Source organism: Mesoplodon bidens (assembly GCF_964165515.1).
Source record: "Mesoplodon bidens genome assembly, chromosome: 7".
NCBI classification, from domain to species: domain Eukaryota; kingdom Metazoa; phylum Chordata; class Mammalia; order Artiodactyla; family Ziphiidae; genus Mesoplodon; species Mesoplodon bidens.
In genome coordinates, this window is record NC_138164.1 from 38883723 (window position 1) to 38910573 (window position 26851).

The following is a 26851-nucleotide window of genomic DNA, read 5'->3' on the forward strand; positions in this document are numbered from 1 at the left end:
AATGGAAATCAAAAGAAAGCTGAAGTAGCAATACTCATATCAGATAAAATAGACTTTAAAATAAAGAATGTTAGAAGAGACAAGGAAGGACTCTACATAATGATCAGGGATCAATCCAAGAACAAGATATAACAATTATAAATATTTATGCACCCAATATAGGAGCACCTCAATATATAAGGCAAATGCTAACAGCCATAAAGGGGAAATTGACAATAACACAATAATAGTAGGGGACTTAACACCTCGCTTACACCAATGGACAGATCATCCCGACAGAAAATTAATAAGGAAACACATGTTTTAAATGACACAATAGACCAGATAGTTTTAATTGATATTTATAAGACATTCTGAAAATAGCAGATTACACTTTCTTCTCAAGTGCACATGGATCATTCTCCAGGATAGATCACAAATCAAGCCTCAGTAAATTTAAGAATATTGAAATCATATCAAGCATCTTTTCCAACCACAACACTATGAGATTAAAAATCAATTACAGGGTTAAAAACGTAAAAAAAACAAACACATGGAGGCTAAACAATACGTTACTAAATAACCAAGAGATCACTGAAGAAATCAAAGAGGAAATCAAAAAATACCCAGAGACAAATGACAAGGAAAACATGATGATCCAAAACCTATGGGATGCAGCAAAAGCAGTTCTAAGAGGGAAGTTTATAGCAATACAATCCTACCTCAGGAAACAAGAAAAATCTCAAATAAACAATCTAACCTTACACCTAAAGGAATCAGAGAAAGAAGAACAAACAAAACCCAAAGTTAGTAGAAGGAACAAAATCATAAAGATCACAGCAGAAATAAATGAAATGGAAACAAAGGAAACAATAGCAAAGATCAGTAAAACTAAAAGCTGGTTCTTTGAGAAGATAAACAAAATTGATGAACCTTTAGCCAGACTCATCAAGAAAAAGAGGGAGAAAACTCAAATCAAAAAAAATTAGAAATGAAAAAGGAGAAGTTACAACAGATACTGCAAAAGTACAAAGCATCCTACAAGAGTACTACAAGCAACTCTATGCCAATAATGTGGACAACGTGGAAGAAATGGACAAATTCTTAGAAAGGTATAACCTTCCAAGACTGAACCAGGAAGAAATCGAAAATATGAACAGACCAATCACAAGTAATGAAATTGAAACTGTGATTAAAAATCTTCCAGCGATCAAAAGTCCAGGACCAAATGACTTCACAGGTGAATTCTATCAAACATTTAGAGAAGAGCTAACACCCATCCTTCTCTAACTCTTCCAAAAAATTGCACAGGAAATAACACTCCCATACTCATTCTACCACCATCACTGTGAGGCCACCATCACCCTGATACCAAAACCAGACAGAGATAGTACAAAAAAAAGAAAATTACAGACCAATATCACTGATGAATATAGATGCAAAAGTCCTGAACAAAATACTAGCAAACAGAATCCAACAACACATTAAAAGGATCATACACCATGATCAAGTGGGATTTATCCCAGGGATGCAAGGATTCTTCAATATATGTAAATCAATCAATATATGTAATATGGTGTGATACACCATATTAACAAATTGAAGAATAAAAACCATATGATCATCTCAATAGATGCCAAAAAACTTTTGACAACATTCAACACTGACTTGTGATAAAAACTCTCAAGAAAGTGGACATAGAGGGAACCTACCTCAACATAATAAAGGCTATATACGACAAACCCAGAGCAAATATCATTCTCAATGGTGAAAAACAGAAAGTATTTCCTCTAAGATCAGGAACAAGACAGGGATGTCCACTCTTCCCACTATTATTCAACATAGTTTTGGGAGTCCTAGCCACAGCAGTCAGAGAAGAAAAAGAAATAAAAGGAATACAAATTGGAAAAGAAATAAAAATGTCACTGTTTGTGGATGACAGGATACTCTACATAGATAATCCTAAAGATGCCACCAGAAGACTACTAGAGCTAATCAATGAATTTGGTAAAGTTGCAGGATACAAAATTAATGCACAGAAATCTCTTGCATTCCTATACACCAACGATGAAAAATCTGAAAGAGAAATTAAGGAAACACTCCCATTTACCATTGCAACAAAAAGAATAAAATACCTAGGAATAAACCTACCTAAGGAGATAAAAGACCTGTATGAAGAAAATTATAAGACACTGATGAAAGAAATCAAAGGTGATACAAACAGATGGAGAGATATACCATGTTCTTGGATTGGAAGAATCAACATTGTGAAAATGACTCTACTACCCAAAGCAATCTACAGATTCAATGGAATCCCTATTAAACTACCAATGGCATTTTTCACAGAACTAGAACAAAAAATTTCACAATTTGTATGGAAACTCAAAAGACCCCGTATAGCCAAAGCAATCTTGAGAAGAAAAACAGAGCTGGATGACTCAGTCTCCCTGACTTCAGACTATACTACAGCTACAATAATCAAGACACTATGGTACTGGCACAAAAACAGAAATATAGATAAATGGAACAGGATAGAAAACCCAGAGATAAACCCACACACCTATGGTCACCTAGTCTATGAAAGGAGGCAAGGATATACAATGGAGAAAAGAGAGTCTCTTCAATAAGTGGTGCTGGGAAAACTGGACAGCTACATGTAGAAGAATGAAATTAGAATACTCCCTAACACCATACAGAAAAATAAACTCAAAATGGATTAAGGAAAAAAAATGGATTAAAGAGCTAAAAAGAGCAGACACTGTAAAACTCTTAGAGGAAAACATAGGGAGAACACTCTTTTGACATAAATCACAGCAAGATATTTTTTGACCCACCTCCTACAGTAATGTAAATAAAAATAAATAAATGGGACCTAGTGAACAGTTTAAGCTTTTGCTCAGCGCAGGAAACTATAAACAAGACAAAAAGACAACCCACAGAATGGGAAAAAATATTTGCAGATGAAGCAATGGACAAAGGATTAATCTCCAAAATATATTAACAGCTCATTCAGCTCGATATTTAAAAAATGAACAACCCAATCAAAAAACGGGCAGAATACCTAAATAGTCATCTCTCTACAGAAGACACACAGACGGCCAAGAGGCACATGAAAATCTGCTGAACATCACTAATTATTAGAGAAATGCAAATCAAAACTACAATGAGGTATCACCTCACACATGTTAGAATGGCCATCATCAGAAAATCTACAGACAACAAATGCTGGAGAGGGTGTGGAGAAAAGGGAACCCTCTTGCACTGTTGGTGGGAATGTAAATTGATACAGCCACTATGGAGAACAGTATGGAGGTTCCTTAAAAAACTAAAAATAGAATTACCATATGACCCAGCAATCCTACTACTGGGCATATACCCTGAGTAAACCATAATTCAAAATGATACATGCACCCCAATGTTCATTGCAGCACTATTTACAATAGCCAGGTCATGGAAGCAACCTAAATGCCCATCAACAGATGAATGAATAAAGAATATGTTGTACATATATACAGTGGAATATTACTCAACCATAAAAAGGAACAAAATTGGGTCATTTTAGAGACGTGGATGGATTTAGAGGCTGTCACACAGAGTGAAGTAAGTCAGAAAGAGGAAAACAAATATCGTATATTAACGCATATATCTGGAATCTAGAAAAATGGTACAGATGAACCGGTTTGCCAGGCAGAAATTGAAACACAGATGTAGAGAACAAACATAAGGACACCAAGGGGGGAAAGTGAAAGGGGGTGGTGGTGGTGGTGGGATGAATTGGGAGATTGGGATTGACATATATACACTAATTTGTATAAAATGTATAACTAATAAGAACCTGCTGTATAAAAAATAAATTAAATTAAATTAAAATTTAAAAACCCATCTGGTCCTGGATTTTGTTTGTTTGGAGGTTTTTTTTCTTTTACTTACTAATTTAATTTCATTACTGATAATTGGTCTGTTCATGTTTTCTATTTCCTCCTGATTCAGTCTAGGGAGATTGTACATTTTTAGAAATTTGTCCATTTTTTTGTAGGTTGTCCATTTTATTGGCATATACTTGTTTATAGTGTTCTTTTATGATCCTTTGCATTTCTGTGATGTCAGTCGTAATTTCTTTTTCATTTCTGAGTTTGATTTGCCCCCTCTCTTTTTCTGTTGTTGTTGTTCTTAATGAGTCTGGCCCTAGGTTTATCAATTATTTTACCTTTCTCAAGAAACAGTTCTTACTTTCATTATCATTTCTTTTGTGTATTTTAAAATCTCTATTTCATTTGTTTCTGCTCTGTTATAATTTCTTGCCTTCTACTAACTTTGGGTTTTGTTTGTTCTTTTCCTAGTTACTTTAAATGTAGGCTTGGTTGCTTATATAAGATTTTTCTTGTTTCCTGATTTAGGCTTATTTTGGTATAAACTTGTCTTCTAGAACTGCTTTTACTGCACTGAATAGATTTTGGATTGTAGTGTTTTTGTTTTCATTTGTTTCCAGGTATTTTCAAATTTCCTCTTTGATTTCTACAGTAGTCCACTGGTTGTTTAGTAACATATTGTTTAGCTTCCACGTGTTTGTGTTTTTTTGCAGTTGATTTCTAGTCTCATAGTGTTGTGGCAAGAAAATATGATGCTTGATATGATTTCAATTTTCTTAAATCTTTGAGGCTTGTTTCCTGGCCTAGCATGTGATCTATACTGCAAACTGTTCCTTGTGTACTTGAATGTGTATTCTGCTGCTTTTGGATGTAAAGTTCTATATATATTAAGTCCATTTTGTCTAAGTTGTTATTTAAGACCAGTGTTTCCTTATTAACCTTTCCACCTAAATGATCTGTCCATTGATGTAAATGGGATGTTAAAGTTCCCTACTATTATTGTGTTACTGTCAATTTCTCTCTATATCTTTTAACATTTGCTTTATGTTTTTAGATGCTCCAATATTGGGTTCATATATATTTACAATTGTTATATCTTCTTCTTGGATTGCTCCCTTGATCATTATGTAATATCCTTTGTCTCTTGTACAATCTTTGTTTTAAATTATATTTCATCTGATATAAGTATTGCTATCCTGGTTTTCTTCTGATTTCCATGTTCATGGAATACCTTTTTTCCATACCCTCACTTACAGTGTGTATGTGTCTTTAGATCTGAAGTGAGTCTCTTGTAGGCAGTATATAGATGGGTCTTGTTTTTGTATCCATTCAGCTACTCTGTCTTTTGACTGCAGTATTTATTCCATTTACATTTAAAGCAATTATTGATAGTCATATACTTATTGCCATTTTGTTAATTCCTTTGGTGTTATTTTTCTAGGTTTTGTTGTTGTTGTTGTTGCTCCTTTCTTCTTTTGCTTGTTTCCCTTGTGATTTGGTGACTATCTTTAGTGTTATGTTTGAATTCTTTTCTCTTTTTGGTGTGTGTATCTGTTATAGATTTTTGGTCTGTGGTTACCATGAAGTTTATATGTAGCAATCTTGTGTGTGTGTATGCATATATCTATGATTATTTTAAATTGCTGATCTCTTAATTTCAAATGCATTTTAACAACCCTGCATGTTTACTCCCCTTCTACATAATCACTGTTTATGACACCTTATTTTACATTTTTTGTTTTGTTTATTCCTGAACTACTTATGCAGGTATAGATGATTTTACCATTTTTGGTCTTTTAACCTTCCTAATAGCTGTGGCCTTTTCTTGTTTGCTTAAAGAAATACGTTTAACATTTCTTATAAAGCTGGTTTGGTGGTGCTGCACACTTTTAGCTTTTGCTTGTCTGTAAAACTTTAAAAAAAAACATTCTTTATTGAAGTATAGTTGATATACAATGTTGTGTTAATTTTTGCTATACAACAAAGTGATTCAGTTATACATACATATAAATTCTTTTTGAATATTCCTTTATGATTTATCATAGGATATTGAATATAGTTCTCTGTGCTATACAGTAGGACCTTGTTTATCCATTTTATATATAAAAGTTTACATCTGCTAACCCCAACATCCCACTCCTTCCCTCCCCCAAACCACTCCCCCTTGGCAATCACCAGTCTGTTCTCTATATCTATGATTCTGTTTCTGTTTCATAGATAGGTTCCTTTGTGTCATATTTTAGATTCCACACATAAGTGATATCATATGGTATTTGTCTTCTCTGTCTGACTTACTTCACTTAGTATCATAATCTCTAGTTGCATCCACGTTGCTGCAAATGCATTATTTTGTTCTTTTTTATGGCTGAGTAGTATTCCATTGTATATATGTACCACATCTTCTTTATCTGCTTCTCTGTCTATGGACATTTTGGTTGCTTCCATATCTTGGCTATTATGAATAGTGCTGCTATGAACATAGGGGTGTATGTATCTTTTAGAATTATAGTTTTGTCTGGATATATGCCCAGGAGTGGGTTTGCTAGATCATATGCTAGTTTTGTTTTTAGTTTTTTGAGAAACCTCCATACTGTTCTGCATAGTGGCTGTACCAATTTACATTCCCACCAACAGTGTAGGAGGGTTCCCTTTTCTCCACACCCTCTCCAGAATTTGTTATTTGTAAACTTTTTAATGATGGCCGTCTTACCAGTGTGAGGTAGTACCTCACTGTAGGTTTGATTTGCATTTCTCTAATAATTAGTGATGATGAGCATCTTTTCATGTGCCTACTGGCCATGTGTATTTCTTCTTTGGAGAAATGTCTACTTAGGTCTCCTGCCCATTTTTCGATTGGGTTGTTTTTTTGTTGTTGAGTTGTATGAGCTGCTTATATATTTTGGAAATTAAGCCCTTGTCAGTCTCATCATTTGCAAATATTTTCTCCCATTCTGTAGGTTGTCTTTTCGTTTTGTTTATGGTTTCCTTTGCTGTGCAAAAGCTTGTTAGTTTGATTAGGTCCCATTTGTTTGTTTTTATGTCCACTGTCTTAGGAGACTGATGTAAGAAAACATTTGTACAATTATGTCAGAGAAAGTTTTACATATGATCTCTTCTAGGTGTTTTATGGTGTCATGTCTTATAAATAATAAGTCTTTAAGCAATTTTGAGTTTATTTTTGTGTGGCAATAGCATGTTTTCTAACTGCATTGATTTTACATGTGGCTGTCTAACTTTCACAGCACCACTTGCTGAAGAGACTGTCTTTTTCCCATTGTATATTCTTGCCTCCTTTGTCAAAGATTAATTGACCATATGTGTGTCAGTTATTTCTGGGCTCTATTGTGTTCCATTAATCCATATGTCTGTTTCTGTGCCAATACTATGCTGTTTTGATTATTGTGCTTTGTAGTATTGTCTGAAGTCTGGGAGGGTTATGCCTCCTGCTTTGCTCTTTTTATTCAGCATTGCTTTAGCAATTCTTTGTCTTTTATGGTTCCATATGAATTTTAGGATTATTTGTTCTAGTTCTGTGAAAAATGTCATGGGGAATTTGATAGATATCACATTAATCTGTAGATTGCTTTGGATAATATGGCCATTTTAACAATATTAATTCTTCCAAGCTAAGAGCATGAGATATCTTTCCATTCCTTTGAGTCATCTTCAGTTTCCTTTATTAATGTTTTATACTTCTTGGCATATACATCTTTCACCTCCTTGGTCAAGATTATTCCTAAGCACTTTAGTTTTGGGGGTCTGAGTTTAAAATGTGTAGGGTTTTTTTGTTTTTTGTTTTTCCTACATTCAATTTCTGATATTTCATTGTTGGTGTAAAGGAATGCAGCCGATTTCTTTATGTTAATCTTGTATCCTACTACCTTGATGAATTTGTTTATCAGTTATAGTAATTTTTGTGTGGAGTCTTTAGGCTTTTCTATATATAGTATCATATCATCTGCATATAATGACAATTTAACCTCTTTCAATTTGAATACTTTTAATTTCTTTTTCTTGTCTGATTGCTGTGGCTAGGTCTTACAATACTATGTTGAATAGAAGAGTTGAGAGTAGGCATCCTTGTCTGTTCCAGGTTTTAGTGGGAAGGCTTTCAGTTTTTCACCATTTAGTATTATATTGGCTGTGGGTTTGTTGTAGCTTTTATTATATTGAGATGTTCCCTCTATACCCACTTTAGTAAGAGTTTTTATCATAAAAGAATGTTGAATTTCATCAAATGATTGAGATGATCATGTGGTTTTTGTCTTTTGTTTATGTGGTATATCACATTGATTGATTTGCATATGTTGAACCATCCTCCTGAACTTGGGGTGAATCCCGCTTGGTTGTGGTGTGTGATATTTTTTGTGTTGTTGGATTTGTTTTGCTAATATTTTGTTCAGAATTTTTGCATCTGTATTCATCAGAGATATTGACCTGGAAATTTCTTTATTGGTAGTGTCTTTGTTTTGATTTTGGTATCAGGTTTATGCTGGCTTCATATCTTGTCTTTGGGGCTGTTCCCTCCTCTTCGATTTCTTGGGAAGAGTTTGAGAAGATCAGTATAAGTTCTTATTTGTATGTTTGGTAGAATCTGCCTGTGATGCCATCTGGTCCTGGACTTTTGTTTGTAGGGAAATTTTAATTACAGATTCTGTTTCACTTCTAGTGATTGGTCCGTTCAAATTATCCATTTCTTCTTCTTTTTTTTTACAACTTTATTGGAGTATAATTGCTTTACAATGGTGTGTTAGTTTCTGCTTTATAACAAAGTGAATCAGTTACAAATATACATATGTTCCCATATCACTTCCCTCTTGAGTCTCCCTCTCTCCCACCCTCCTTATTCCATCCCTCTACGTGGTCAAAAAGCACTGAGCTGATCTCCCTGTGCTATGTGGCTGCTTCCCACTAGCTATCTATTTTACGTTTGGTAGTGTATATATGTCCATACCACTCTCTCACTTTGTCACAGCTTACCCTTACCCTTCCCCATATCCTCAAGTCTATTCTCTAGTAGGTCTTTGTCTTTATTCCCTTCTTACCCCTAGGTTCTTCATGACCTTTTTTTTTCTTAGATTCCATATATATGTGTTAGCATACGGTATTTGTCTTTCTCTTTCTGACTTACTTCACTCTGTATGACAGACTCTAGGTCCATCCACCTCACTACAAATAACTCAATTTCATTTCTTTTTATGGCTGAGTAATATTCCATTGTATATGTGAGCCACATCTTCTTTATCCATTTACCCGATGATGGACACTTAGGTTGCTTCCATCTCCTGGCTATTGTAAACAGAGCTGCAATGAACATTTTGGTACATGACTCTTTTTCCTATTTTTTTTAAAATAAGAAGAATTCTCTTTATTTTCAACCTACTACAGTCTCTAGTAAAACAATACATAATGTAATGTCCATAATATAATAAACATAATATAATATAAAGTGATCAATATATGCCGACTGAAGTGCCAGGTGATTTATATACACTACCTCCTTTAAGGCTCTCAATAGCACTTTGAGGTTGTAACTATTATTATCACCACTCATTATTTAATAACTATTAATGGCCTCTTTCCACCACTGAAATATTAGATTACAATATAAAAAAATTAGAAAATGTACAATTTTTAAACCTGTAAATAAATCTTGTCCATTATTTTGAATTAAATTCTAAGGTACTGAGACATTATACACCTTTATTTTTTATCATCCTCTGAATCAGTTTTCTCTCTGGATTCAACAAACGTAAAGACATTAATGGTGTGATTTCTTTGAGTAATTAAAGAGGAGTTGACCCACGCTCTGACAGAGTGCTGTGCCCTCTGAAAGCAGCATTTCATTCTATCCCTACTTTACTTGTCATGAGGTCAAAGGTTTGCTCTTCAGTGCACTAAGTGCAGTCAAATGGCCTTAGAAGTAAACATTCTTTACAAGCGAAACCTCCAGGTAGACCATAACTTTTCTACCTTGTTGAGCTCACCTGACAGGACAAGAAATATTGCTCCAGAGAGCTGTAGCCAGCAGCAATTAACATTCACAACCAGACTTGCACTTTGCTTTCCAGAAACAATCAGATTCCTTCAGTCAGGTCCCTCCTCTTTCTGGAGTCTCTCTCTTTTTTTTTTTTTCTTTTATAAATCTATTGGAGTATAATTGCTTCACAATGGTTAGTCTCTGCTTTATAACAAAGTGAATCAGTTATACATATACATATGTTCCCATATCCCTTCCCTCTTGCATTTCCCTCTCCCCCACCCTCCCTATCCCACCCCTCCAGGCGGTCACATAGCACCGATCTGATCTCCCTGTGCTCTGCGGCTGCTTCCCACTAGCTATCTACCTTACGTTTGGTAGTGTATATATGTCCATGCCTCTCTCTTGCTTTGTCACAGCTTACCCTTCCCACTCCCCATATCCTCAAATCCATTCTCAAGTAGGTCTCTGTCTTTATTCCTGTTTTACCCCTAGGTTCTTCATGACATTTTTTTTTTAATTCCATATATATGTGTTAGCATACGGTATTTGTCTTTCTCTTTCTGACTTACTTCACTCTGTATGACAGACTCTAGGTCTATCCACCTCATTACAAAGAGCTCAGTTTCGTTTCTTTTTATGGCTGAGTAATATTGCATTGTATATATATATATGCCACATCTTCTTTATCCATTCATCTGATGATGGACACTTAGGTTGTTTCCATCTCTGGGCTATTGTAAATAGAGCTGCAATGAATATTTTGGTACATGAATCTTTTTGAATTATGGTATTCTCAGGGTATATGCCCAGTAGTGGGATTGCTGGGTCATACGGTAGTTCTATTTGTATTTTTTTAAAGAACCTCCATACTGTTCTCCATAGTGGCTGTACCAATTCACATTCCCTCCAGCTGTGCAAGAGTGTTCCGTTTTCTCCACACCCTCTCCAGCATTTATTGTTTCTAGATTTTTTGATGATGGCCATTCTGACCGGTGTGAGATGATATCTCATAGTAGTTTTGATTTGCATTTCTCTAAGGATTAAAGATGTTGAGCATTCTTTCATGTGTTTGTTGGCAGTCTGTATATCTTCTTTGGAGAAATGTCTATTTAGGTCTTCTGCCCATTTTTGGATTGGGTTGTTTGTTTTTTTGATATTGAGCTGCATGAGCTGCTTATAAATTTTGGAGATTAATCCTTTGTCAGTTGCTTCATTTGCAAATATTTTCTCCTATTCTGAGGGTTGTCTTTTGGTCTTGTTTATGGTTTGCTTTACTGTGCAAAAGCTTTTAAGTTTCATTAGGTCCCATTTGTTTATTTTTGTCTTTATTTCCATTTCTCTAGGAGGTGAGTAAGAAAGGATCTTGCTGTGATTTATGCCATAGAGTGTTCTGCCTATGTTTTCCTCTAAGAGTTTGATAGTTTCTGGCCTTACATTTAGGTCTTTAATCCATTTTGAGCCTATTTTTGTGTATGGTGTTAGGGAGTGATCTAATCTCATACTTCTACATGTCCCTGTCCAGTTTTCCCAGCACCACTTATTGAAGAGGCTGTCCTTTCTCCACTGTACATGCCTGCCTCCTTTATCAAAGATAAGGTGACCATATGTGTGTGGGTTTATCTCTGGGCTTTCTATCCTGATCCACTGATCTATCTTTCTGTTTTTGTGCCAGTACCATACTGTCTTGATTACTGTAGCTTTGTAGTATAGTCTGAAGTCAAGGAGTCTGATTCCTCCAGCTCCATTTTTCGTTCTCAAGATTGCTTTGGCTATGCGGGGTCATTTGTGTTTCCATGCAAATTGTGAATTTTTTTGTTCTAGTTCTGTGAAAAACGCCAGTGGTAGTTTGATAGGGATTGCATTGAATCTGTAGATCGCTTTGGGTAGTAGAGTCATTTTCACAATGTTGATTCTTCCAATCCAAGAACATGGTATATCTCTCCATCTATTTGTATCATCTTTAATTTCTTTCATCAGTGTCTTATAATTTTCTGCATACAGGTCTTTTGTCTCCTTAGATAGATTTATTCCTAGATATTTTATTCTTTTTGTTGCAATGGTAAATGGGAGTGTTTTCTTGATTTCACTTTCAGATTTTTCATCATTAGTGTACAGGAATGCCAGAGATTTCTGTGCATTAATTTTGTATCCTGCTACTTTACCAACTTCACTGATTAGCTCTAGTAGTTTTCTGGTAGCATCTTTAGGATTCTCTATGTATAGTATCATGTCATCTGCAACTAGTGACAGCTTTGCTTCTTCTTTTCTAATTTGGATTCCTTTTATTTCCTTTTCTTCTCTGATTGCTGCGGCTAAAACTTCCAAAACTATGTTGAATAAGAGTAGTGAGAGTGGGCAGCCTTTTCTTGTTCCTGATCTTAGTGGAAATGATTTCAGTTTTTCACCATTGAGGACAATGTTGGCTGTGGGTTTGTCATATATGGCCTTTATTATGTTGAGGAAAGCTCCCTCTATGCCTACTTTCTGCAGGGTTTTTATCATAAATGGGTGTTGAATTTTGTCGAAAGCTTTCTCTGCATCTATTGAGATGATCATATGGTTTATCTCCTTCAGTTTGTTAATGTGGTTTATCACATTGATTGATTTGCATATATTGAAGAATCCTTGCATTCCTGGAATAAACCCCACTTGATCATGGTGTATGATCCTTTTAATGTGCTGTTGGATTCTGTTTGCTAGTATTTTGTTGAGGATTTTTGCATCTATGTTCATCAGTGATATTGGCCTGTAGTTTTCTTTCTTTGTGACATCCTTGCCTGGTTTTGGTATCAAGGTGATGGTGGCCTCGTAGAATGAGTTTGGGAGTGTTCCTCCCTCTGCTATATTTTGGAAGAGTTTGAGAAGGATAGGTGTTAGCTCTTCTCTAAATGCTTGATAGAATTCACCTGTGAAGCCATCTGGTCCTGGGCTTTTGTTTGTTGGAAGATTTTTAATCACAGTTTCAATTTCAGTGCTTGTGATTGTTCTGTTCATATTTTCCATTTCTTCCTGACTCAGTCCTGGCAGGTTGTGCATTTCTAAGAATTTGTCATTTCTTCCAGGTTGTCCATTTTATTGGCATAGAGTTTCTTGTAGTAATCTCTCATGATCTTTTGTATTTCTGCAGTGTCAGTTGTTACTTCTCCTTTTTCAGTTCTAATTCTATTGATTTGAGTCTTCTCTCTTTTTTTCTTGATGAGTCTGGCTAATGGTTTATCAATTTTGTTTATCTTCTCAAAGAACCAGCTTTTAGTTTTATTGATCTTTGCTATCGTTTCCTTCATTTCTTTTTCATTTATTGCTGATCTGATTTTTATGATTTCTTTCCTTCTGCTAATTTTGGGTGTTTTTTGTTCTTATTTTCTGTAATTGCTTTAGGTGCAAGGTTAGGTTGTTTATTCGGGATGTTTCCTGTTTCTTAAGTTAGGATTGTATTGCTATAAACTTCCCTCTTAGAACTGCTTTTGCTGCATCCCATAGGTTTTTGGTCGTCGTGTCTTCATTGTCATTTGTTTCTAGGTATTTTTTATTTCCTCTTTTATTTCTACAGTGATCACTTCGTTATTCAGTAGTGTATTGTTTAGTCTCCATGTGTTTGTATTTTTTACAGATCTTTTCCTGTAATTAATATCTAGTCTCATAACGTTATGGTCAGAAAAGATACTTGATACAATTTCAATTTTCTTAAATTTACCAAGGGTTGATTTGTGACCCAAGATATGATCTATCCTGGAGAATGTTCCATGATTACTTGAGAAAAATGTGTATTCTGTTGTTTTTGGATGGAATGTCCTATAAATATCAATTAAGTCCATCTTGTTTAATGTATCATTTACAGCTTGTGTTTCCTTATTTATTTTCATTTTGGATGATCTATCCATTGGTAAAAGTGGGGTGTTAAAGTCCCCTACTATGTATGTGTTACTGTCGATTTCCGCTTTTACGGCTGTTAGTATTTGCCTTATGTATTGAGGTGCTCCTATGTTGGGTGCATAAATATTTACAATTGTTATATCTTCTTCTTGGATTGATCCCTTTATCATTAGGTAGTCTCCTTCTTTGTCTCTTCTAATAGTCTTTATTGTAAAGTCTATTTTGTCTGATATGAGAATTGCTACTCCAGCCTTCTTTTCGTTTACATTTGCATGGAATATCTTTTCTCATCCCCTCACTTTCAGTCTGTATGTGTCTCTAGGTCTGAAGTGGGTCTCTTGTAGACATCATATATTTGGGTCTTGCTTTGGTATCCATTAAGCCAGTCTGTGTCTTTTGGTGGGAGCATTTAGTCCATTTACATTTAAGGTAATTATCGATATGTATGTTCCTATTCCCATTTTCTTAATTGTTTTGGGTTCGTTATTGTAGGTCTTTTCCTTCTGTTGTGTTTCTTGTCTAGAGAAGTTCCTTTAGCATTTGTTGTAAAGCTGGTTTTGTGGTGCTGAACTCTCTCAACTTTTGCTTGTCTGTAAACGTTTTAATTTCTTCATCAAATCTGAATGAGATCCTTGCTGGGTAGAGTAATCTTGGGTGCAAGTTTTTCCCCTTCATCACTTTAAATATGTCCTGCCACTCCCTTCTGGCTTGCAGAGTTTCTGCTGAAAGATCAACTGTTAACCTTATGGGGATTCCCTTGTGTGTTACTTGTTGTTTTTCTCTTGCTGCTTATAACATGTTTTCTTTGTAGTTAATTTTTGACAGTTTGACTAATATGTGTCTTGGCGTATTTCTCCTTGGATTTATTCTGTATGGGACTCTCTGTGCCTCCTGGACTTGATTAACTATTTCCTTTCCCATATTAGGGAAGTTTTCAACTATAATCTCTTCAAATATTTTCTCAGTCCCTTTCTTTTTCTCTTCTTCTTCTGGAACCCCTATAATTCGAATGTTGGTGCGTTTAATGCTGTCCCAGAGGTCTCTGAGAGTGTCCTTAGTTCCTTTCATTCTTTTTTCTTTCTTATGCTCTTCAATAGTTATTTCCACTATTTTATCTTCCACCTCACTTATCCGTTCTTCTGCCTCAGTTATTCTGCTATTGATCCCATCTAGAGTATTTTTAATTTCAGTTATTGTGTTGTTCATCATTGCTTGTTTCATCTTTAGTTCTTCTAGGTCCTTGTTGAATGTTTCTTGCATTTTGTCTATTCTATTTCCAAGATTTTGGATCATCTTTACTATCATTATTCTGAATTCTTTTTCAGCTAGAGTGCCTATTTCCTCTTCATTTTTTATGTCTGGTGGGTTTTTATCTTGCTTCTTCACCTGCTGTGTGTTTTTCTGTCTTCTCATTTTGCTTATCTTACTGTGTTTGGGGTCTCCTTTTTGCAGGCTGCAGGTTTGTAGTTCCCGTTGTTTTTGGTGTCTGTCCCCAGTGGCTAAGGTTGGTTCAGTGGGGTGTGTAGGCTTTCTGATTGAGGGGACTAGTGCCTGTGTTCTGGTGGTTGAGGCTGGATCTCATCTTTCTGGTGGGCAGGTCCACGTCTTGTGGTGTGTTTTTGGGTGGATGTTGACTTATTGTGATTTTAGGCCACCTCTCTGCTAATGGGTGGCATTGTGTTCCTGTCTTGCTAGTTTGGCATAGTGTGTCCAGCACTGTAGCTTGCTGGTCCTTGATTGAAGCTGGGTGCTGTTGTTGAGATGGAAATCTCTGGAAGATTTTCGCCGTTTGATATTATGTGGAGCTGGGAAGTCTCTTGTGGACCAGTGTCCTGAAGTTGTTTCTCCCACCTCAGAGGCACAGCACTGACTCCTGGCTGCAGCACCAAGAGCCTTTCATCCACACGTCTCCTCAATTTGGGATGATTCATTGTCTTTTCATGTATTCCACAGATGCAGGGTACATCAAGTTGATTGCAGGGCTTTAATCCACTGCTTCTGAGGCTTCTGGGAGAGATTTCCCTTTCTCTTCTTTGTTCTCACAACTCTGGGGTCTCAGCTTTGGATTTGGCCCCGCCTTTGTGTGTAGGTCGCCGGAGGATGTCTGTTCTTCGCTCAGATAGGACAGGGTTAAAGGAGCAGCCACTTCGGGGACTCTGGCACTCAGGCCGGGGGTAGGGAGGGGCATGGTGTGCGTGGTGAGCCTGTGGTGGTAGAGGCTGGCGTGACATTGCACCAGCTGGAGACGCGCCATGCGTTCTCCCAGGGAAGTTGTCCCTGGATCCCGAGACCCCGGCAGTGGCGGGCTGCACAGGCTCCCCGGAAGCGGGGCGTGGATAGTGACCTGCACTAGCACACAGACCTCTTGGTGGCGGCAGCAGCAGCCCCAGTGTCCCACGCCCGTCTCTGGGGTCCGTGCTTTCAGCCGCGGCTTGTGCCCGTCTCTGGAGCTCCTTTAAGCAGCGCCCTTGATCCCTCTCCTTGCGCACCAGGAAACAAAGAGGGACGAAAAAGTCTCTTGCCTCTTAGGCAGGTCCATACTTTTTCCCGGACTCCCTCCCGGCTAGCCGTGGTGCACTAGCCCCTTCAGGCTGTGTTCACGCCACCAACCCCAGTCCTCTTTCTGCGCTATGACCAAAGCTCGAGCCTCAGCTCCCAGCCCCACCTGCTCAGGCGGGCGAGCAAAGCCTCGGGCTGTTGAGTGCCAGTCGGCACCGATTCTCTGTGCGGGAATCTCTCTGCTTTGCCCTCTGCACCCCTGTTGGTGCGCACTCCTCCCCAGCTCCGAAGATTTCCCCCTCCGTCACCAGCATTCTCCGCCCATGAGGGGGCTTCCTAGTGTGTAGAAACCTTTCCTCCTTCATGGCTCCCTCCCACTGGTGCAGGTCCCGTCCCTATCCTTTTGTTTCTGTTTATTCTTGTTCTTTTGCCCTACCCAGGTACATGGGGAGTTTCTTGCCTTTTGGGGAGTCTGAGGTCTTCTGCCAGCGTTCAGTAGGTGTTCTGTAGGAGTTGTTCCACGTGTAGATGTATTTCTGGTGTATATGTGGGGAGGAAGGTGATCTCCGCATCTTACTCTTCCGCCATCTTTCCCGGAAGTCCACATGACTCTTTTTGAATTATGGTTTTCTCAGGGTATATGCCCAGTAGTGGGATTGCTGGGTCATATGGTAGTTCTATTTTTAGCTTTTTAAGGAACCTGCATACTGTTCTCCATAGTGGCTGTATCCATTTCTTCTTGATTCAGTTTTGGTGGGCCCTATGTTTCTAGAAAAATGTCCATTACTTCTAGATTGTCAAATTTGTTTTTTTTTTAAACATCTTCATTGGAGTATAATTGCTTTACACTGCTGTGTTAGTTGCTGCTGGATAACAAAATGAATCAGCTATACGTATACATATATCCCCATATCTTCTCCCTCTTATGTCTCCCTCCCACCCTCCTCATCCCACCCCTCTAGGTGGTCACCAAACACCGAGCTCATCTGATCTCCCTTTGCTATGCAGCTGCTTCCCACTAGTTATCTATTTTACATTTGGTAGTGTACATATGTCAATGCCACTCTCTCACTTCGTCCCAGCTTACCCTTTCCACTCCCCATGTCCTCAAGTCCATTCTCTATGTTTGCATCTTTATTCCTGTACTGCCCCTAGATTCTTCTGAAGTTTTTTTTTTAGATTCCATTATTGTGTGTTAAAATACGGTATTTGTTTTTCTCTTTCTGACTTACTTCACTCTGTATGACAGACTCTAAGTCCATCCACCTCACCACAAATAATCCAATTTCATTTCTTTTTATAGCTGAGTAATATTCCTTTGTATAGCTGTGCCACATATTCTTTATCCATTCATCTGTCAATGGATACTTAGGTTGCTTCCATGTCCTGGTTACTGTGAATAGTGCTGCAATGAACATTGTGGTACATGACTCATTTTAGATTTTGGTTTTCTCAGGGTATATGCCCAGTAGCGGGATTGCTGGGTCATATGGTAGTTCTATTTTTAGTTTTCTAAGGAACCTCCATATTGTTCTCCATAGTGGCTGTACCAGTTCCCATTCCCACCAACAGTGCAAGCAGGTTCCCTTTTCTCCATACCCTCTCCAGCATGTATTATTTGTAGATTTTTTCATGATGGCCATTCTTACCAGTGTGAGGTGATACCTCGTTGTAGTTTTGATTTGCATTTCTCTAATGATTAGTGATGTTGAGCATCCTTTCATGTCTTTGTTGGCAATCTGTATATCTTCTATGAAGAAATGTCTATTTACGTCTTCTGTCCATTTTTGGATTGGGTTGTTTGTTTTTTTGATATTGAGCTGCATGGGCTGCTTATAAATTTTGGAGATTAATCCTTTGTCAGTTGCTTCATTTGCAAATATTTTCTCCCATTCTGAGGGTTGTCTTTTGGTCATGTTTTTGGTTTCCTTTGTTGTGCAAAAGCTTTTAAGTTTCATTAGGTCCCATTAGTTTATTTGTGTTTTTATTTCTATTTCTCTAGGAGGTGGGTCAAAAAGGATCTTGCTGTGATTCATGTCATAGAGTGTTCTGCCTATGTTTTCCTCTAAGAGTTTTATAGTGTCTGGCCTTACATTTAGGTCTTTAATCTATTTTGAGTTTATTTTTGTGTATGGTGTTAGGAAGTGTTCTAATGTCATTCTTTTACATGTAGCTGTCCAGTTTTCCCAGCACCACTTATTGAAGAGGCTGTCTTTTCTCCATTATATATTCTTGCCTCCTTTATCAAAGATAAGGTGACCATATGTGTGTGGGTTTATCTCTGCAGTTTCTATCCTGTTCCATTGATCTACATTTCTGTTTTTGTGCCATTACCATGCTGTCTTGATGACTGTAGCTGTGTATTATAGTTTGAAGTCTAGGAGCCTGATTCCTCAAGCTCCATTTTTCTTTCTCAAGGTTGCTTTGGCTATTCGGGGTCTTTTGTGTTTCCATACAAATTGTGAAATGTTTTGTTCTAGTTCTGTGAAAAATGCCAGTGGTAGTTTGATAGGGATTGCATTGAATCTGTAGATTGCTTTGAGTATTATATTCACCTTCACAATGTTGATTCTTCCAGTCCAAGAACATAGTATATATCTCCATCTGTTTGTATTATCTTTAATGTCTTTCATCAGTCTTATAGTTTTCTGCATACATTTCTTCTAGGTTGTTGAATTTGTTGACATATAATTGTTCATAGTATTCCCTTAGGTTTTTTTGTATTTCTGCAGTATCAGTTGTTATTTCTCCTTTTTCATTTCTTACTTGTTTTCTTAGGTTCTCTCTGTTTTCTTCTTATTGATCCTGGCCAGAGGTTTTTGTCAATCTTGTCTGTCCTTTCAAAGAACTAGATCTTGCTTTTATTGATTTTTTTCTATTGTTTTTTAAATCTGTATTGCATTTATTTTGTCTCTGATCTTTATTTCCTCCTTCTGCTGACTTTAGGTTTTGTTTGTTCTTCTTTTTCTAATTCTTTTAAGTGGTATGTTAGGTTGTTTATTTGAGATTTTTCTTGTTTTTTGAGTAAGGCCTGTATCTGAACTTCCAAGAACTGGTTTTGTTGCATCCCATAGATTTTGTATTGTTGTGTTTTCATTTTCATTTGTCTCAAGGTATTTTTTAATTTCCTCTTTGATTTCATTGTTGACCCACTTGTTTTTTAGTATCATGTTGTTTAGTCTCCATGTAGTTGTTTTTTTCTCCTTTCTTTTTCTGTGATTATTTCTAGTTTCATGCTGTTATGGTCAGAAAAGATGCTTGAGATAATTTTTATACTCTTAAATTTGTTGAGGCTTGTTTTGTGCCTTAGTATGTAGTCAGTCCTAGAGAATGTTTCATGTGCACTTGAAAAGAATGTGTATTCTTGATATTTTTGGATGTAATGTCCTGAAAAATATCAATTAAATCTAACTGTTCTATTGTATTATTCAGGGTCTCTGTTGCCTGATTGATTTTTTGTCTAGAAGATCTGTCCATTGATGTGAGTGGGGTGGTAAAGTCTCCTACTATTATTGTATTCCTGTCAGTTTCTCCCTTTATGTCTGTTAGTATTTGTTTTATGTATTTGGGTGCTCCCATATCATGTGCATATATGTTGACAAGTGTAAAATCCACTCCTGGAATCTAGATGGGCAGTGGCTGTTCATGATCGCCCCTCCAGCCTGTGTAGGAGGTGTCCTGACCTCTGTGAGCATGCACATATGGAAAAAGGCTACAATGACAGGTCCTGCCCCCCCATGCACCCCCCAAGCAATGGCACCAGTCTCTAAGGCAACCTGGGCTACCTCTGTATACACCCTCAGTTGCAGTCATACCAGATTCCAGCCCTCACAGGCCGTTTCTGTAGAGTTAACTCCAGTCTTCTCCCTGGGTCTGATCTCCAAAACCTGAGTTCCAGCACCCAGCCCCCACCCATACTCGTGAATGAGTGTCTCAAGCTGGGAAGTGCAGGGTGGCAGCACTGACCATCTATGCAGTCCTCCCTCCACTCTGGCTGCTGTGTTCTCCTCTGAGGCTCTGAAGCTCTTCTCCTTTCCCAGACAATCTCCCTGCTGGTGAGTGGGCATCCCAGGGTGTAGGAACCTTTCCTCTTTCACAGCTCTCTCCCAGGGGCACAAGTCCCATCCTGATTCCTTTCTCACTTTTTTTTTTCTTTTGTCATACCTGGTTATGTGGAGATTTTCTTGACCTTTCAGCAGTCTGAGGTCTTCTGCCAGCATTCAGTAGATATTCTATGAGGATCATTCCATGTGTAGATGTATTTGAGGGAGGAGGTGAACTTCATGTCCTACTATTCTGCTGTCTTGATCACATTCTTGTCTGTGAAACTTTTGATCTCTCCAAGAAATATGAATGAAAGCCTTGCTGGGTAGAGTATTCTTCGTTGTAGATTTTCCTTTTCATCACTTTAAATATATCATGCCACTGGCTTTTGGCCTGCAGAGTTTCTGCTGAAAAGTCAGCTGATAGCCTGATGGGAGTTCCCTTATGTGTAACTTTTTACTTTTCCCTTGTTGCTTTTAATATTCTCTCTTTAATTTTTGCCATTTTATTTAAAATGTGTCTTGGGGTGGCACTTTTTCGGTTGATCCTATTTGGAACTTTCTGTGCTTCTTGGACCTAGATGTCTGTTTGCTTTCCCAGGTTAGGAAAGTTCTCAGCTACAATGCCTTCAAATATGTTATCTACCCCTTTCCTCTCTCTTCTCTTTCTGGGACCTCTATAATGCCAATGTTAGTATGCTTGATGTTGTCACAGACGTCTCTTAAAATGTTCTCATTTCTTTTTATTCTTTTTTTTTTCTGGTCAGGTTCAGTGATTTACATTACTCTGTCTTACAGCTCAGTGATCCGTTCTTCTGTATCTTCTAATCTACTCTTCATTCCTTCAAGTGCATTTTTAATTTCAGTTATTGTATTCTTCAGCTCTGTTTGGTTCTTTTTTATATCTTTTCTTTGTTAAACATCTCACTTTGTTCATCCATTTTCTCCCAAGTTCTTTGATCATCTTTACAATCATTACCTTGAACCCTTTATTGGGTTGATTGCCTGTCTCCACTTCTCTTAGTTCTTCTGGGGTTTTATCTCATTCCTTCATTTGCAGTGTGTTCCTCTCACCTTTTTTTTGCCTAATTCTCTGTGTTTATTTCTATGTATCTGGTAGGTTGGTTATGTTTCCAAATCTTGGAGAAGTATCCTCATGTAGGAGATGTCCTATGCATCCCAGCAACACACTTCCCTCTGGTCACCAGAGCTAATATGCTCTAGGTGTGTTCTCTATGTGGGCTGTGTGTGTCTTTCTCTTGTGGTGGGTTAACTAGTTGGGTGGTCTTATAGGCATGACTGGCCTCTGGTCCAATTGGTTGCCAGGGCTTGCCTTGTGCAGAAGCTGCTGTCACTGGTTGGCAGGTTTGGGTGGCTGATAAACCCTGGCTACTGCTGGCTCACTGGTAGGCAGAGCCAGTTTCTGGGGCCGGGTGGTTGTGGGGCTAGGATTCCAGGGTCTAATGTTGGCCTGCTGGGGGGTGGGGTTATTTCCTGACATGGTTGGCTGCAATTTCCTAGGTGTCCCAAAGCTAGTGCTGGCCCACTAGTGAGTGGCGCTGGATCCCAGAGCAGTTGGCTGAGAAGATCAAGGTATCTCAGAGTTGGTGTTGGCCTGCTGATGGGCAGGGCCAGAACCCTTGGTGTCCTGGGGCCGATGCAGGCCTTATGGTGTATTGGCTGTGTCCTGACAAGGCAGGCTACAGGGCTGCAGTGATCCTATGGCTCATGTCCACCTGCTGGTGGGAAGGTTTCAGACTTAGAAGAATCTGGGACTGATTCCCACCCACTTATGGGTGGAACCAGGTCCTAGAGTCTCTGGGTGCAGGGCCCTGGGTGTCCTGAAGCTTGTGTTGGCCCACTGGTGAGCAGGGCCAGCTGCTGACACAGCTGGCTTCGGAGTCCAGAGTGTCCCAAAGTTCGTGTTGGCCCACTGATGGATGGGATGGGATCCCATGGCAGCTGGCTGAGAGGCCCAAGATGTCTCAGAACTGGTGTTGGTCTGCTGGTGGGTGGGACCAGGGCCAAGAGGTTCCTAAGGCTGGTGCTGGCCTGCTGGTAGGTGGGCTGGGTCCTGCCACTGTAGACCATGAGGTTGTGGTGGTCCCAGGGCTGGTATCTGCCCATTGGTTGGGTGGAGCTGAGTCTCAGAGCCTCCAATTATAGGGGGCCCTGGGGGTCCTGGAGTTGGTGTGTCAGCCTGCTGGTGGGTGGCTCTGGGGCCCTGGGCGTCCTAGGGCTGATGCCTGCTCACTGGTGGGCAGAGTTGTGTCCTAGGATCTCTGGCTGCAGAGCCCTAGGTGTTCCTGGGCTTGCACCTAACACTGGTATTTGGGGCTGGGTCCCTTTTGTTGACAGGGTCAAGTCCTGGGATGGCTTGGGCTCAGGAGGTCTTAAGGCAACCTGCCTGCCGGTGGGTGGGGCTTTGTCCCCACCTGGCTAGTTGCTTGGCCTGAGGCATCCTAGTATTTATGCCTACAGGCTGGCAGACAGGGCAAGGTCCTAGTGCTAATAAGCTAGAGGAAGGATTCCTAAATGGCACTTGCCAGCATCTGTTTCCATGCAGTAGAACAATCTCCAATAAATGGCTGCTGCCACTGTCTACATGCCTAGAGTGAGTTCCAGTTGCCTTCTGACTCTCTAGGAGACTCTCCAAGATCAGCAGGTAGATCTGACCCAAGCTCCTCTTAAATCAATGCCTCTGCCTCGCATCCTGGACCATGTGAGATTCTGTGTGCCTCCTTTAAGAGTGGAGTCTCTATTTCCCACAGCCCTCTGGGTCTTCAGAAAGTAAACCCTGATGGCCTTCAAAGCCAAATGTTCTGGGGGCTCCTCTTCCTGGTACAAGACCTTCAGGCTGCAGAGCCTGATGTAGGGCTCAGACCCACTCCTCCTAGGGGAGAACCTCTGCAATTGTAATTATTCTCTCATCTGTGGGTCACTCACCTGGGGGTATGGGTCTTGACTATACCACAACTCCACCCCTTCTACTCATCTCTCTCCTTCTTTATATTTTTAGTTGCAGCAGATCTTTTCTACTAGATTCTGGTCTTTCTCATCAATAATTGCTCTGAAAATAATTATACTTTTGGTGTGCTTATGAGAGCCAGTGAGCTCAGAGTCTTCCTACTCCACTATCTTGGCCTGAAATCATGATTATCTTTTAATGTCATCAGTTTAGAAGGAGTAAAGCTCACTTGAAATTGAAATGTGAAAAAACTTTCAAATCATTACCAGGATGGCAGAGGGAAAACCAGGGTGGTTTGGGTGGTAGTTCTAGGTCTATAACAAATTAATTATGAACTCTGGGAAATTCACCTAACATCTGAGTGTTGGTTTCATTTGCAGAAGGGAAGGTGATGGGTTGGCCAATGGCTTTTAAGCTGTGCTCTCTTGATGTCTGTGAGTTGTGGTGGGATATATGAAGGTATTCCAGTTCTCCAACTCTTGCTCCAAGCAGAGAAATTCTGCTTTTATCTGCTTTTTATAGTAAAGCACTGAACAAACTTTATTTTTAAACAGGTCTTATTGCTTAAGAACATTTGAAAGCCACTAGAGTGAGTTGTTTCCACCATCCCATGATAACTTATTGATACTATAAAAGATTATGAATTTAAATTTTAAAATAATTAATGGAAAACCTACCATATGCAAGGCACTATTCTGGATGCTAGAAAATGAAGATTGTATGTAGTCTAGCCTATTGCATAATACAAGGAAAATGTAACAGTAACATTAGTGTAGAACTAGAAAGCTCAGAGGAGGGGAAGCTCTGAGATTAAATAAATAAACATACACATAGCATATGAATATATATTAATATATATGCATTATCAGTTGCATATAAATATATATAGATTATAGATATGGTACCTATATATAACATATATGATATATGTGTATATATATTTCATATGCAACCTAGAAGGAAATAAGGCAAAATTTATGTTTAATTGATGTCTTGTTAATATATAGGACTTTCATCTCCCTTCATATTCTACTCTCTTGAATCACAGTGCTTTTACACTATTGAAAATCAGAGGGTAGTTACATAATTGCTTATGTATTTATCATTGTTTCTTACCAACGTGTATGTTACACTTGAAGACAATGGTTATGATCTGTAAGGAGATATGTTTGTCAAACACTTTTTTTGTTTATTAAATGGATAGCCATTTCACACTGTAAATCACAGCATGAGACTTAAGCACGTTCTATCAGGAGGTTTACCACACTTTTAAAAATAACTTTTCAGTTTCTGGCTGGAGAAGATATTTCAGGCAGTAATTTATTTCAATATGATCCCCTAATGGATTCAAAGATTGTCAGTACCTTCTAAAGGCCTGCATAATGGTGATCTTTAATGTAAAAACTATTTTGTTCATCTTTTTATTTCCAGCTCAGCACAGTACTTTACGAATAAAGTACTCAATTTTTTAATAAGAAAATGTCATCAATTATTTTATAGGAAGTAAAATCCCATATAGATAGGAGCTGGCAGTAGTTTATATTGTGTTTCTAAATATCAATAACATTTTATCATCACGTTAGCACAGATTAAATTTAACTGAAGTGAAATGAAGAAAATACTGAGTCTTATGTTTGTAGTTGTGAAACACCAGTATTTTAGGATGAGCCATCAGTGCTAATGGCTCTGCAACAAAGTATGAATATATCAGATTCAATGAAAACTTAAATTCTGGAAATTCCTTGGAAAAAAATGGAAACACACATTCTAAAATACACACCAGTGTTCAGTCATCACTTACACCAGACGTTGGCAAACATTTTTGTAGAGGTAAGATGGTGATATTTTTGGTTTTGCGTCTTTGTTGGAACTACTCAGTTCTGCCACTTTCTTCAGCAGTAGAGAATATATAAATGAACGTGCATGGCTGTGTTCCAGTGAAATAGGCAGATGTCCGGATTTGACTCAAGGGACCATAGTTTGCCAACCCCTCACTTATACAGCCACAAATGATTCTTATAATTGTCTTTGTTTTTCCATTGAAAACTGACAGGTATTTTTTAATGGAGGTGCCATAAATATTTTCTAAATAATAATTTTCAAAATCTCTGTTCCAAGATTACACTTAAAGAATTAAAATGGAGACGTGTTCTAATTTACCATACTGTAGCAGTAGTTGTCAAATATAGTTTTAACTGCTATATCATAATTTAGCACATGAAATTGATCTCATGTAGTGAATTGTAGTGAATTTTATCTTCACAAAAATACTGACAAATATCAATAAATAAGTAATCTTAACTTGCAATTTTTAATTATTCTATTAATATTTGGGATTTAAAATATATTTAGCATGACTGACTTAACAACTTTGTCTTGATTTTGTGAACAAAATTTCATGAACCAACTTGATTCAGAACAATGATGAATTCAGGAGACTTAGGTATTACAAACCACTAATGTGTGGTTCACTTGAAAACTACAACTGTTTTAATTCTCAGCTCAGATATAATGTCATTTGCACATTTTATTCATTTTATGTAACTCAATAACTGCCATCTCTTAAAAATATGGTAGTGGCTCAAATGAAAACATTCACTGTTCTAAAGTAACTACTGAGCATACAAACAGCTTTCTTAAAAGCATATCCTCTACCATATGTGATGTGGCATGATTTAGTAGAAAATATCATTGGACAGGCATCAGGAGACCTGGTTATCAATCCCAATGTGTTATAAATCAACTAGATCTGAACAAATTGGTTGACTGGGATACATTAATTTACTCATATAATGTAGTAATAATACCATGCACCTCTCTTATAGTGACAACTTGTATTAAAAAACATGGAAGTCCCTTGTAAGTAAGTTATCAAATACTATATAAAACTGATGCAAGGATACTTTCTCTTTCAAGGCCAGAAAAGTCTGCAAGCATTGCTGCTTCTAAATTGTGTCTTAAGATTTGTTTCATTTTGTTTGTAAGAGGGAGGAGAAAGTTCTTTTTCAAATAATTATTTATGTTTGTGGTCTTTCCCCTCTTTAACATATCATAATTGCTTTCAGCTTGCTTAAGCTGAACGAGTGGGTATCTAGGTGTGCTCAACAGTTTGAAATGTAAGTAAGATGCAGTTAGGCTCTACATACACATATTTATCAATACATTTCACAGGAATATCAATACTAAGTATTCAGTGGATGGGACAAAAATCACAACAGGCAACTTTATTTGTAGAATTTGATCCAAAAATCCAGAAAAAATAAACAAAAGGAGCCGAGTCTCTATTATGTTTGTTAGTACACAAAATAAACAAAAAAATACATCAACATTTACCATGAGATCATTTAAATGTGTCTGCAGATGATCTGATAAGGGAAGCGTGATTTACAACATGGGAAACTTTTTTTTTTTAAACAACCATAGACCTAAATGCACTGCACTGTAGGTCACCTAGACTAGGTTAGCAAGAATGAGCAATGTGGTAGGTCCAAAAGGCAACCCCCAAACACCTTCCTTCAGAGGAAACTTTGGTAATTGTCTGTGGTTAAAAACAAAAAACTAAAAACACCAACTCCTGTTCTTCATCATGTTGGATGGTTATTTTGTCCATTTTTCTCCTGCGATGATGAGTCCATTT

The 26851-nt window shown here is 37.9% G+C and overlaps 1 protein-coding gene across 2 annotated transcripts in view; it reads right to left on the bottom strand.

Moving 5' to 3' along the window:
• Positions 1 to 26851, bottom strand: part of LOC308619852 (uncharacterized protein) — an 811674-nt gene that overhangs the window by 506680 nt on the left and 278143 nt on the right. The gene's annotated exons all lie outside the window — the stretch shown is intronic.